This window comes from Diceros bicornis, assembly GCF_020826845.1.
Source record: "Diceros bicornis minor isolate mBicDic1 chromosome 2 unlocalized genomic scaffold, mDicBic1.mat.cur SUPER_2_unloc_6, whole genome shotgun sequence".
Lineage (NCBI taxonomy): Eukaryota > Metazoa > Chordata > Mammalia > Perissodactyla > Rhinocerotidae > Diceros > Diceros bicornis.
Window position 1 is genome coordinate 424711 of NW_026690880.1, and position 11906 is coordinate 436616.

The 11906-nt window shown below is 39.5% G+C and overlaps 1 long non-coding RNA gene across 2 annotated transcripts; it reads left to right on the top strand.

Moving 5' to 3' along the window:
- Window positions 1-227: 227 nt before the first annotated feature.
- LOC131401814 (uncharacterized) lies at window positions 228-11498 on the top strand. 2 transcript variants are annotated; one of them, XR_009217999.1, is made up of 3 exons: window positions 228-335; window positions 2226-2266; window positions 11376-11498. It is a non-coding gene; the product is annotated as an uncharacterized LOC131401814 (long non-coding RNA). The 2 variants fall into 2 exon arrangements; XR_009217998.1 differs by having other exon boundaries at window positions 11379-11490.
- The last annotated feature ends 408 nt before the right edge of the window (window positions 11499-11906 follow it).

Here is an 11906-nt window from a genome sequence, read left to right on the forward strand (position 1 = left end):
CACAACTCGGGCACAAGGAGGGAGCCCAGGATCTGACTCTGACATCACAATGAACAGAATCCAAAAAGCAATTACACTGCCAAGTATTATGCTAAAACAATTATTGAAATTGCTAGTCGAAAACAGTTAATGGAATAATTAAGACAGATTGACCTAAAAGCTGATTTAAAATTAACCTGACGCGTGCATGCTATCTAAATAATGACTCTCTCTTATGAGCTAGCCTCTCATTAAAATCAAATTCCACTGGGAGAAATTACACACTTGCACCGTGATTGGGAAGAACAGGCCGCGTTCACTCAACCACTGATGGAACTGGAGGGTCATCAGATGAGGTAAATGGAAATGAGTGTCCTGTCCTTCCAGGTGCGCTGCTATCTGTCTCAGTAACAAGCCACCTCCCTCCCATTTTTCCCTTTGGAAATGATGGAAACACATTAAAATTGCGTCAGCTCATGACCCCAAACCACTAGGTGCCTGAGTGGGCACATCTGAAGCTTCCAAAGGGAAAGATCGGAAGGGAGTGACCGTGGGCTTGGGTCCCGTGGACGCACTGAGGGCAGGGAAGGGAGCTGAGCAGCTCTGAAAATGAGGCCCCTCAAGCACTCTAGGAAACTCGATGGCTTCCACCCCTCGTTTCTCTAAAGGTGAGAAAACCCACGCTTGTTGGAGACCAAACTCCAGGCGGGTGGCAGAGGCAGGAGCTCTTTTCAGCGCAATGCTTTTCCCCGCCCAGCACCTTCTCCTTTCCACTGCCGTATCCAGATGGAAAGAACTCATGGTGAGGTTTGTGGGTCTACAGGCCTGGATCACACCTTGCTCCTGAGTTTAGCCCAGGGGTGTCCCAGTCTGAGTGAGCAGTTTTCGCTTGTCCCCATATCCCTAGCCGGCTGCCTGCCACTGGCTAACCTAGGATCCTGTGGTGTGTGCGCCTATGTGGGGGGACGCACCTGAAAAGGCCCGCCCTGCTGGAGGAGGGTCATGGCCACCCCTCCCTCCAAGGGCCCTGGCTCCTGGCAAGAATGTCTCAGCTGATGTCTGGAACACAAGGGTGCAGGCTCCTTGTTCCTTGTAAACCCCTGGAGTTACCTTGATAACATTTTTTTAAATGGATCCCCTGCTCAGCATTTTTATGAGATAAAGAATTTCCCCCATTAAAATTATTCAAGTTTAGTAATAACATATTATTGGGACAAGCAGGAAAACACAGGATGCTCCAAAACGATCCATTACTTGGAAGATTTTAAAATTCTAATGAGAGAAACCACTCTCTCTCATTGTTCATCCTCTTGGCCATCAGCAGGATTAGTCTGGGAGAAGGACAAGGCAGGAATTGGCTGCATTCCTTATTTATCCCTCTGATTTCTCCAGAGATTTTCTTTTCTTCAAAGAGACATCTCTGGGCTCTGCAGGGCTTGTCAGTGGTGAAGTCAGGCGACTCTGAGACTGTGCAGAGCAGGAGGATGAGAACAGGGGAGGGAGAGGAGGAAGAGCTGGGACCATCACTTCCCATCACAGGCTGAGGCTGAGTTAATCTCCACCTAGGTCAGGATCCCAGGAGTCGGATGTCATCAGCCTTGTCACACCGTGGGGGTTGAGAACAGAGAACAGCCAAGGCGCCACGGACACTTTCAGAGAAATAAACAAAGTGAGAGGACACCACTGGGAGCCAGTTTGAAAATGGTCACTAATGTGAAATAATAAGACACACTTTTCAGAAAAGTGAAGACAATTCTTTTGGTTCTCAGACTCGCACACACCGTGTGTTCTTCAGGAGCAGACTGAAGCCGTTGACTTCTAGGGTGATTGTGAAAGGAATCTTGGCTCCATCACTGTTTCTGAATAAGTCAGAACAGTCCAGCACTCACTCCTTGACAATGCAGAAGATGACCAGCGTCCAGGTGCTGTGGGGTCGAGACCTCTATCACTCAGGGCATCGTGCCAGGCAGAGGGAGCTAGCCTGGTGGCCAATAGACCTTTATCACATGTGGGATTTGCAAATATTTTCTTCCATTTTGGATTGTGGATTATCTTTTTTTTCTTCTTAATATTCTCCTTTTATGCACAAAAGTTTTTCATTTTGAAGAAGTCCAATTTGTCTAATTTTTCTTTTGTTGCTTGTGCTTTTGGTGTTATATCTAAGAAATCATTGCCAAATTCAAGTCACAAAGATTTACTCCTATGTTTTCTTCTATGAGTTTTATAATATTGGCTCTTTTATGTAGGCCTTGGATCCATTTTGAACTCATTTTGTGGATGGTGTGAGGTAAGGGTCCAGCTTCACGCTTTTACATGTGGGTGTCCAGTTGTTCCAGCACCTGTACTAACTGTTTGTGGGTTTCTTCGGATTTTTCCTCATGTGTGATTTTATCTGCATAAAGAGGCATAAAGAGGCAACTCTACTGCATTTCCAATTGTTGTGATTTTTATTTTTATTTCATTTCATACTGTCTGTGCCTTTATATTTAAAGTGCAATTTTTGTAGATAGTATACATTTGGGTCTTATTTTTATATCCATCCCAAGAATCTCGGCCTTTAACTGAACTTTTCAGTCCACTAATGTGTAAAATGATGAGCAAACAAGATGGTGGGATAGGAGTTTCCAGCACAGGTTGTTCAGCAACAGCCTTGAACAAAAAGAACAAAGTTGGAAGCATCACACTTCCTGACTTCAAAATATACTACAAAGCTATGGGGGCTGGCCCGGTAGCATAGTGGTTAAGTTCGCCTGCTCCACTTCGGAGGCCCAGGGTACACAGGTTCAGATCCTGGGCGCAGACCTACACACTGCTCATCAAGCCATGCTGTGGTGGTGAACCACATACCAAAAATAGAGGAATATGGGAACAGATGTTAGCTTAGGGCTAATCTTCCTCATCAAAATATATATATATATATATATACATATAGTATATATATATACTATATGTATATATATATATATATACTATATGTATATATATATATATTTATATATATATATATATTTATATATGTAGTATATATATATATATATATACTACAAAGCCATAGTAATCAAAACAGCATGGCACTGGCATTAAAACAGACACATAGATCAATGGAACAGAAGAGAGAACCCAGAAATAACTCCATGCATTTATGGTAAATTGATCTTTGACAAAGTTGTCAAGAATACACAATGGGGAAAGGATAGTCTCTTTAACAAATAGTGTTGGGAAAACTGGTTTTCCACACATGGAAGAACTGAACCCTTACCTCACTCCGTAGGTAAAAATTAACTCAAAATGGATTAAAGACTTAAATTTAAGACCTGAGACCATAAAACTATTAGAAGAAAATATAGGAGAAAAACTTGAGTTGGTCTGGGCAATGCTTTTTTTGGACATGACCCCAAAAGCAGTGGCAAAAAAAGTAAAAGTAGACTAATGGGATGCATTCAAACTAAAAAGCTTCTGCACAGCAAAGGAAATCATCAACAGAGTGAAGAGACAACCTACAGAATGGGAGAAAATATTTGCAAACTGTAATCTGATGAGGGATTAACATCCAAAATATATAAAGAACTCATACAACTCAATAGCAAGAAACAAGTAACTCAGCTGAAAAATGAGCAAAGGATATGAATAAACATTTCTCAAAAGAAGACATACGAATGGCCAACAGATACATGAAAAGGTGCTCAACATCACTAGTCATCAGGGAAATGCAAATCAAAACCACAATCAGATGTCACCTCACACCTGTTAGAATGGCCATGATCAAAAAAAAGAAAAAATAACATGTCTTGTTGAGGATGTGGAGAAAAGGGAACCCTTGTGCACCATTGGTGGAAATGTAAATTGGTGTGGCCACTGTGGAAACCAGTATGCAGGTTCCTCAAAAAATTAGCAATAGTATCAATAGAACACCTTGGTATGATTGATAGAACCAATCATTGTACATAAAACAGATCTGCACATATATGATAAATAAAAGAACGTAAGGGAAAAAATTAACAGTAGAACTACCACGTGATCCAACAATCCCACCCCTGGGATATATCCAAAGGAAATGCAATCAGTATTTCAAAGAGATATCTGCACCCCCATGTTCACTGCAGCATTAATCACAGTAGCCGAGATACGGAAACAACCCAAGTGTCCGTTGACAGATGAATGGATAAAGAAGATGTGGTACATATACACAACAGAATATTATTCAATCATGAGAAAGAAGGAAATCCTGCCATTTGTGACAACATGGACGAGCCTGGAGGACATTATGCTAAACGAAACAAGCCAGACAGAGAAAGACAAATATGATATAATCTCACTTATACGTGGAATCTAAAAAAACAAAAAGACACATGGAACTCATGGAAGCAGAGATTAGAACGGTTACCAGGGGCTGGGGTTGGGGGGGGAGATGGTGGTCAGGGGTACAAAGATGCAGTGACATGGGTTGAATAAGTCCAGAGATCTAACGTACAGCACGATGACCACAGTTAATACTACTGTGCTGAATACTTGAGATCCGCTAAAAGAGTAGCTGGGTGCTCTCATCACAAAAAAATGGTAACTGTGTAAGGAGATGAAGTGTCAATTAGCTTGACTGCAGTAATTATTTCACTAAGTATATGTACATCAAGTCAGCATTAGATACTTTAAAATATATAATTTTTATTAAAAATATATAAAATTAAAAATAAATAGCTATTGACATAGTTTTGGGTCTGTAATTTTATTTCTTTTTTCTATTCGTTTCCTCCAGTGTTTTCCCCTTTATTTGTCTTTTTAAAACTTTCCTACTGGTTTTTTCAAAGGAAGTAATGGAGGCATGATTCACATGCCATAAAAGTCAAGTTTTTTTATTTTACAGTACTATTTGTTATGAACACATACATTCATAAACCACCACAGAAATCAAGACAGAAAACAGCTCTGCTGCTCCCAAAATTCCCCGTCTGCCCCTTGTGACAGCCCCTCCTCCCCACTAGCCAACACTGATCTGCTCCCTATCAGTAGTTCTGCTTCTTCCTGAATCTCACAGGGGTGGGATCACACACTGTGTAACAACTTCTTGAGATTTACCTTCTTTACTTAGCAGATTGTATTTGATATTCATCCATTTCGTCTCACATATAAAATGCTTATTCCTTTTCATTACTGAATAATATTCCATTGGATGGATGTGCCACTTATTTACTAGCTGAAGACCGTTTATATCTACAGATTGTCTGTTTGGGTTGTTTCCAGTTTTTGGAAATTGTGAATAAGTCTGCTATAAACATCAACATACAGATTTTTGTGGGAACGTAACTTTTTGATTCTCTTTGACATATATGCAAGAATAAGATTACTGGATCAGAAAGATTACATGGTCAACATTTCTTTAACTTTACAAGCAACTCTCAAAAGGTTTTCCAATATGGCTGAAACATTCTGCTTTCCCAGCAGGAGTGTACGAGCATTCTGGTTGCTCTGCATCCTTGCCAGTACTTGATATTGTTGCTAATTTTTTAAGCCATTCTGAAAGGTGCACACATGTATCTCATTATGATTTTAACTTGAATTTCTCTGATGACTGATGATGTTGAGCATTTTTTCCTGTACTTTCATTCCATTTGTGTATCATTTTTGCTGAAGTGCCTCTTCAAATCTTTTGCCAATTTTTTACGAGGTTGTTTGTTTTGTTATTCAGATTTAAGAGTTCTTCATATGCACTGAATAAAAAGCCTTCACAGATATGTGTTGCAGAAATGGTTTCTCCCAGTTTTTGACTTGTTGTCCTTCTCTCAACAGTGTCTTTTGAAGAGAAGAAGTTCTTAGTTTTGATAAAGTTTAACTAAACAAAATTTGTTATGGGTGTGCTTTTGGTTTCACACCTGAGAAATCTTTGCCTAATCCAAGGTTATGAATATTTTCTCCTAGAAAATTTATAGTTTTAGATTTTACACTTACTGCTATGATTCACTTTGAGTTAATTTTTGTATGTGGCATGAGACATGGGTCCAAGGATTTTGGGGTTTTGTTTTGTTTTGTGTTATATGTTATGGTGGATATTTTTGCATATGAATATTCAATTTTTCCAGTGCTACTTTTTGAAAATACCATTCTTTCTCCATTAAGTTATTTTTGCAACTTTGTTAAATATCAATTGTTCATACACGTGTGGTTCTGTTTCTGGATTCTCTCTTCTGTTCCACTGATCTGTGTGTTTATTCGTTCACCAGCACACTATTGATTATCGTAATGTTATAATATGCCTGGAAAGCAGGTAGTTTAAGGCCTCCAACTTTGTTCTTCTTTTTCAAAATTGTTTTGGCTATTCTAATTACTTTGCCTACTCAAATAAAGTGTAGAATCAACTTCATAGTTTCTACCAAAAATACGCTGGAATTGTAATTGGTATAGATCAACTTAAGGCGAATTAATATTTAAAATACCGAGTCTTCCAATCCACAAACACAGTATATTTCTGCTGGGGTCTGAATGCTTATGTCCTCCCAAAATTCACATTTTGAAATCCTAACCCCCAAGGTTGAGAGTGTTAGAAGGTGGGGCCTCTGGGAGGTGCTTGTGTCATGTGGGTCGAGCCCTCATGAACAAGATTAGTGCCTTTATAACAAAAGAGGCTCCAGAGAGAGCCCTTGTCCCCTCCACCGTGTGAGGACACAGCAAAATGGCACCGGCTATGAACCAGGAAGTGGGCTGTCACCAGAATGTGACCATGCTGGCTCCTTGATCTTGGACTCACAGCCTCCAGAACTGTGGGAAATACATGTCTGTTGTTTATAAGCTATCCAGTCTGTGGGTTTTGTTATAGCAGCCCGAATAGACTAAGATCATTTCCCTGCTTATTGAAGTTTTCTTTTACTTCTTCCATCAGTGTTTTGTAGTTTTCAGCATAGAGATTCTACAGACATATTATAGGATTTATTCCTAAATATGTTATGATTTTTGTTGCTATTGTAAGTTGCACTTTAAAAATGTCAATTTCTGGGGTCCGGCCTGGTGGCGCGTTGTTAAGTTCGCATACTTCACTTCCACTGCCCTGGGTTCTCGGGTTCGGATCCTGGGCATGGATCCACACACTGCTCATCGAGCCATGCTGTGGCAGCATCCCATACAAAGTAGAAGAAGATTGGCACAGGTGTGAGCTCAGGGACCATCTTCCTCAAGCAAAAGAAAAAACATGTCAATTTCCAATCATTTATTGCCACCGTATAGAAATACAAATGATTTTCGTATGTTGACTTTGTATCCTATGACCTTGTTACACTCATTTATGAATTCCAGTAGCCTTTTTTTTTGTTATATTCTTAAGGATTTTTTACGCAGACAGTCATGTCATCTGTGAAAAAAGACAGTTTTACTTCTTCCTTTCCAATCTGTATGCCTTTTATTTGATTGTCTTGCTATTTCACACCAACTAAGAATCCAGTGTTGTGTTGACTGGAGACAATGAGAGTGGATGTCTCTGCCTTGATCCTGACTTACAGGGGAAGCCTTTAGTCTTACTGTCTGTGATAACTGCAGGTTCTCATGGATGCCTTGTATCAAGTTAGAGAAGTTCCCTTTACTTCTACTTTCCTGGACTTTTATAAATGGATGTAGAATTTCTTCAAATGCATTTTCTGCATGTCGCATGATTTTCTTCTTTAATCTGGTGATGCGGTAGATTACATTGTTTTATTTTTTGCCCTATTGGCTATTTTTTTTTCAGTCATTTCTCCAGGGTTCACAATCTCCATCTCTAACTTTTCCTGTTCCGCTTACAATGAATATTTTAGTCCTTCAGGTAAAATATGGAAATATTGCAACCATATTGGGCCACCCCGCCCATCCTTTATGCTGTAGTAACTGTATGTACTGCATCTACATATCTTATGAACCTCAGAAGAAAATATTATCATATTTTAAAGACTTTATTTTTTTAGAGCAGTTTTTGTTTCACAACAAAATTGAGTGTTTGGTACATATATGCCCTGCTCCCATATGCACAGCCCCCCTAGTATCAACATTGCCCATCGGATGGTGTATTTGTTACAGATGACCAACCTGCACTGACATGTCATCATCACCCAAAGTCCACAGTTTACACCAGGTTCACTCTCGCTGTTGTGCATTCTGTGGGTTTGGACAGATGTCTAATGACATGTATCCACCATTATTGTGTCATACAGAATAGTTTCACTGCCCTAAAATCCCTCTATGCTCACCTATTCATCCTTCTACCCTCCCCATAATATTACAGTTTTTACTTTAAGTTGTGTGTATTATACAAAAGTTAGAAGGAGAAAGCAGAAAAAATGAGTAGCCTTTGACATTTACCTAGATAATTACCATTTCTGAAGCTACTTATTCCATTCTGAGGATCTGAGATTCCTTTTCTGGTATAATTTCCCTTCTCCTAAAGAATTTCCTTTAACATCTTCTATTGTAGAGATTTGCTGGTAATAATTTCTTTTAGTTTTTCTAAATCTGAAAATGTTGTCTTTCAACAGTGATTTTCGAAGGATATCTTTGCTGGATATACGATTCTGGATTGACAGGTCTTTTTTTCTCTCTCTCAACACTTTAAATCTCTTTTCTCATTCTCTTCTGGTCCCCATAGTTTCTGATGAGAAGTCAGCTATTAATCAAATCATTACTCCCCTCTGTGTGAAGTGTCATTTTTCTCTGTTGCTTCCAACATTTGCTTTTCAGCTGACAAGGTGGGCCCTGTGATGGTCCTGCTGCCTGGAGAGAGAATTCCAGGCTCCAGCACAGGGAAGGAGAACCCAGGTGGACCCCTGAGCTCTCCCTGAGTTGAAGAGATGGCACTGGGTGTCCTGGGAGGCTGAGGTGACTAGAGCACATACAGAAGACCACCCAAGAAGAGAGAACTGCAGCAAGAGAGAACGTCACAGATTCTCAGTGGGCCCACTGCATCTTCCACTGAGTACTGACCAGTGCACCCATGTGAGGAAACTACCCAACACTACAGAATCAAACACCAAAAAATTAGAGGAAATAATTCTTGGAGCTCACACAGACAGGAAGGGTTTGGGTTCAACAAGTCCACACATGGCTTAGGAAAGCCCCATAACTCACAGGAGATTGTGTCCAGTATTCAGAGTGGCCTCAGTGGTGGAACACAGTCAGCCTTGGACTAAAGTTTACTCAGATCCCACCTAACAAAGCTTAGAATCAGCCTGAATGTTTCAAATTGTTTCAAAGTAACACAACTCTGTCCCAGGAAACAGCTCAAGAATATTTTTAGGAGTACAAACTATCCAGGTTCCAACAAGGAAAAATACTCAACGTCTACCAGCCAACCAAAAATTACCTGGTATGCAAAAAAGCAGGAAAACACATCATGTAATGCGGAGACAAATCTGTCAATTGATACTGATCACAAATAGCACAGATGACGTAATTCATAGACAAAGATGAGATGCTATTACTGTCATCATATTCCACATGTTCAAGAAGTTAGAGACAAGACTGACAATGTAGGGGGTCGGGAGTGGGTGAAATAGGTGAGGGGATAAGAGGTACAAACTTCCAGTCATAAAATGAATAAGTCATGGGGATGGAATTACATGATGGGGAACATAGTCAACAATATTGTCATAACTTTGTATGGTGACAGATGGAACTAGATTTATCATGGTGATCATTTTATAATGTATATAAATGTCAAATCACTATGTTGTGCACCTGAAACTATCATAATATTGTATGTCAATACTTCAGTAAAAAAAAGAAAAGGCTGATGATGTTAAGTAGAAATATGGAAGATATGAAAAAGACCCAAAAACTTTTAGAGATGACATGTCTGTAACTAAACATCTGTAATGAAAAACTTACTAGATCAGATTAAGAGCAAATTAGTCAAAAGATTAATGAACTTGAAGACATATAATAGAAACCATTCAAAATAAAATACAGAGAGAAAATAGACCAAAGAAAATGAGCAGAAAGTTAACTGCAGGACAACTTCAAATGACCTAAAATATGTGTAATCAGAAAGAGAAAGAGAAGAAAACATAAAAATCAATTTGAGGAAATAATGACTGAAAATTTTCCATATTTTATTTAAAAAAAAACTATAAACCCACATATCCAAGACACTTAATGAACCCCAAGTCTAAGAAGTATGAAGACGGCACATCATAATTAAATTGCTTAAATAGTGTGATAACAAGATAATCATGAAATCAGACAGGAGATAAAAAGACCTGCTGAGTGCAGAGGAACAAAGGTTAAGATGAAGGCAGATCTCTTACTGGAACTGAGGCCAGAGCAGAGTGGAGCAAGGTCTTCAGAGTATTGAGAGAAAAAGCTGCTAATTTATGATTCTATGCCTGGCAGCAAAGAGTACAAATAAGATAAAATATCAACTTTCTCAGACACACAAGAGCTGAGATAATTCACGGTCACCAGCGGATCAGCGTTGAGAGATGCTGAAGGAAAATGACACAATATGGAAACCTTATGTGAAGAAAGGGATAGAGAGCACTTTCTGTGGGGTATGTAACACGTCGAATAAAACGTGTGACAACATGGACACGGAGGCTGCAGTGGGGGTGGGAAAGCAAGGTTTTGATGTCGTTCAGGCGTCATGAAGTGGTCTGATATTATTTGACGATAAACTGTGATAAGTTAAAGATGTGTATTGTAAACCCTAAGGCGTGCACACACACGCACACACACAGCAAAGACTTATCCAGAATAAGCCAAAAAAGATGATTAAATGGAATCATAAAAAATACTTAAATTATCCAAAAAAAAGCAGTCTAAGAGGAAAAAGGAAACAAAAAACAGATTGATCAAATAAGAAACAAATTGCAGGATAGATTCAAATCTAACTATTATCAGCAGTAACATTAGATGACAGTGGTCTAAAAACTCCATTTAAAAGGCATAATTTGTCAGATTGAATAAGAAAGCAAACTCAACTATATGCTGCCTACCCCAAACCCACTTTAAATATAAAAACACAAATAAATTAAAAATAAAGAGATTGAAAAAACATGCCATGCTAACACTAGTTGAAAGAAAGCTGGAGAAGCTATACTAATACTAGATAAAGCAGATTTCAGGCGCAGTGAATATGACCAGGAATAAAGGAGGTCGTTGTGAAATCCAAAAGGGTCCATTATCAAGAAGACATAATACAGATTGTTTATGCACCTAATAACCGAGCTTCATGGCACATGAAGAAAAATCCTTATCTGCCAGTTCCAACACCTGGGTCATCTTGGGATCTATCTCAGTTGATACTCTTTTCTCTTAATAATGTGTCCCATTTACTTGACTTTTGGATGTTGGGTGATTTTGCACTGTGTCCTGGACATTATGATTGTGGTGTGGTGGAAATCTTGGATTCTGTTATTTTCCACCAATGACTGTGTCTCTTGGTTCAGCAGGTAGTGATCTCAGCTGGTCTTGAACTGCAAACTGGCTCCTAGCTACAGCTCCAGCCTCAGTTCAGATCTTCTGTTGTTAGCGGGTGGCTTGCGCATGTGTGGTTCAGTCCGTCAGAAAGGTGGGGGCAGAGTCTGAAGTTTCCCCTGCACATTTCTTCCCCTCCTGCAATCCCCCTCCCTCTTCAGTGACCATGTCTGGGACTAGGTGCCTGGAGAAACTCAAAGGTGGGTTTGGAAGCAACTAACTGTTTTTCCAAGCTGTTTCTTTTCCTTTTGTAGGTTAAGGAGATGTAACCACCAGCCATCTTGAAACTGACCAAGCCACACCACAAGAGCTATGCCCATGACCTTTGCTTTATTTTTAATGCAAAGATCTCTCCAGGAGGAGCTTAGGCCTCATTATGTGGAAGCATGTTCTCGAACTGAGCCTGTGGAAGTGAATACCCACCACTCCCTTTTGAATATTATTCCTCAACTGAAATAAAAGTTCCTGCTTCCCTTAGTTCTGGGACGCCATGACTTTGGAAA